A 2,865-nucleotide genomic window follows, 5' to 3' on the forward strand; every position below is an offset into this window, starting at 1 on the left:
AGAGCTGACCCCGGACATCTGCTCCGGGGGCCGATTGGGCTCTTGGCAGAGCGGGGTGACTTCAGCCTCAGCCTGGAGTGAGCAGCAGAGCCCTCACCCCTGCATTTCCCTGTGCTGTGTGGTCAGGCAGGTGGCTTCTGTCCTAAACCTTGGCTTCATGGTCTAGACAATGAAAGCAGGAGAACAAACCCTCAGGGCTAGCGTAAGGATCTGATTCAGATGAGTGTCTGTTGTGAGAGCCTCTCAGAGGTCAATAAACGCCTTGTCTTGGCCCTCGCTCGGGACCATTTGCTACAAGACAAAGCACCCAAACTGAGTGCAGGACCACAGTGCCTCACTTGCTTTTGGGTTCTCTGGGCAGCCTGGGCTCGGCCAGAAGTCCCCCGCCCCGGGCCGCCAGCTCCGTGGCAGTCACGTCAGGCTCGTCAGGCCGATGCCCAAGAGAGCTACGTCCTCTGTTGCCGGGCCCCCCACTCCCCGAGGCCTCCTTCTCCAGCAGACAGGTCTGGCCCCAGGAGACAGACGTCAGGAGATGCCACGCCAGCAGAGGGACACACCTGGGGTGACAGAGTTGCTATCTTCACTGCCTATTGGTCAAGTCGCTTCAGACTGAAGTGCGGGGGGGCTCAGAATAGGTGTTTAGGAGACAAAGACATCGGTTGTTACCTAAACAACAGCTAGGAGGGTCAGTTATTAAATTGTAGGATGTGCCCCAAATAGGATACTTTGTAGCTACTATAATGACGTTATCACTCTATATGTTAATAAAACAGAGGTTTGCGATTTATTGCTAAGTAGGAAAATAAATTGCATGACAGTGTGATCCCATTTTTGAAACAAAGTCACGTGTGCATGTGCACACATGAGCAGGAAGGAGCTGGCAGGGCCTGCGTGATGTTAGTGGTGAGTATTGGGGGTCATTATTAAGATGTTCTTTTTTTGCGTTGTCAGTGGATAATTGTGTTAAAAAATAACTTTCAAGGTCTGAGGATCTATTTAAAACATGGTGACTATAGTTGAAACTGTACTATGTATAATTGAAATTTGGTAAGAGAGCAGAACTTCATTGTTTTCACCAAAAAAAAAAAAAAAAGAGAAATATGGGACTTCCCTGGTGGTCCAGTGGTTAGGACTCTGCACTTCCACTGCAGGGGGCCCGGGTTTGATCCCTGGTCAGGGAACTAAAATCCCGCAAGCCGCGTGGCACGGCCAAAAAAAAAAAAAAGAAAGAAATATGTGAGGTGATAAACGTGTTCATTAACTAGATGGAGGAAATCTTTTCACAGTGTTTATGTTTATCAAACCATGTTGTACACTCTAATATCTTACAATTCTATTTGTCAATAACACCTCAATAAAGCTGAAAAGTAAATGCGTAAATTCCTAGGAAGTAAAAAATAAAAGTGATTTTCAAAGGTTTGAAGGTACGTGCTACTAAGCTCTCTTGATTTTAGAGTTCTGTGCCTGTTTTGAGCACGCTGGTATGAATCTAAGAATTTGAAAAGAAAGACACTTTTGTGAAAATCCCTGTTCGAACACTGGGTGGCAAGACTTGAACTTTCATTTCTGATCCCTGATTATCTGCCAGTCGCCGAGTCCCAGACCCCCGTCCAGCTCTGCTTTCTCCCTCACACGTGGCCCGTAGCTGTGAGCTTTCCCTGGACCGGTGACTGGAGTTCAGAGCATCAGACAACCTTCTCGGCAGGTCCCAGGGGCTCCCACATGGCCTGAGTCCACGTGACCTGCAGGGAGACTGGGGCCATCCATCCATCCTTCCATCCAGCGCTCCTGTCTTCTCACAGGTGCCCGCCAGTCTCTTCCAGAGATGACAGCCTGAACCCCCGTTTCAGCGCATCCACCACCAGCCCCCAACAGGGATGGGATCTGAGGTGGGGGCCTCAGGAAAAGACAGGCTCCAGAGCCTTGATTCCTGCTAAGAATTTGAAGAGCCCTTTCCTTTCTCAGCGCTCTGCAGACCTGAGGAATCATCTGGAAAGACCACTGATGGGGAGTGACCAGGGCTTCAGTGTCCAGGCACTGGCCGCCCACCGGGAGTGCTGGTTAAGGGCTTGGAAATGAACTTATATGTGGCACGACAGCAGCAGGCTTCCCAGCCAGGAGGCCCTGCCAACAGCAAACGCTTTGTTCCAGTTACACATGTTCGGCCGCTAGCCGGCCCCGCGTCTCCCTGCAAGCAAGCACCTTCACTGAAAAGAGGCTCCAAACTCGGTGTCACTCCAACCCAGCTGCAGGGCCTGAGATGCTTGCTTCTGCAATAGGGGAGCAGAAGGGTGGGGCGCGGGGCAGTGGGGGCCCACGCGCACCAGAGGGCCCATCGTCCCCATTGCCCGCCGCCTGCTCCAGCCAACTCGGCCCAGCTCCAGCTGGTCTCTGGGGGTCACCAGGTGGTACTCAGGTCCAAGGAAGACACAAGCCCAGACGTGTGTGGGCTCAAGCCCGTGCCTTTGGGGTTGGAGGAGGCCTGATGTGCCCACAGGCTCAAGCCCTGGCTGAGGCCCCGGGGGGCACTCAGAGACCCGGGGACACTGGGAGCTGCAGGAGGTGGCCTGCCATCCCCACCCTGTCCCCTGCTCCCCTGTGCTGGCCACAGGTTCCAGGCAGCACCCTTGGCCCACGGTGGTAACATCTGTTCAAGGCCCTGGCACCTCTGGACAGGGACAGGGGCGGCCATGTGCTGAGATGACCCCCAGGGACCTTGCACGTCCTGGGTCCTCACCCCCTTCCTCTTTCCTTTCAGCATGTTCCTGGAACATCCTCCTACCCTGACAGCCCCTTTGGAAACACCCCCAAGACCCAGTCTGTCTGAGCCATCTGGGAGAGTCCCCCCCGTCTCCCTGGAGCAGG

The 2,865-nt window shown here is 53.6% G+C and overlaps 1 non-coding gene across 1 annotated transcript; it reads left to right on the forward strand.

Moving 5' to 3' along the window:
- The first annotated feature begins 1,108 nt into the window (after positions 1 to 1,108).
- On the forward strand, positions 1,109 to 1,181 carry TRNAG-UCC (transfer RNA glycine (anticodon UCC)). The gene has a single exon. It is a non-coding gene; the product is annotated as a tRNA-Gly (tRNA).
- The last annotated feature ends 1,684 nt before the right edge of the window (positions 1,182 to 2,865 follow it).

Source organism: Mesoplodon densirostris, chromosome 12 (assembly GCF_025265405.1).
Source record: "Mesoplodon densirostris isolate mMesDen1 chromosome 12, mMesDen1 primary haplotype, whole genome shotgun sequence".
NCBI lineage: Eukaryota > Metazoa > Chordata > Mammalia > Artiodactyla > Ziphiidae > Mesoplodon > Mesoplodon densirostris.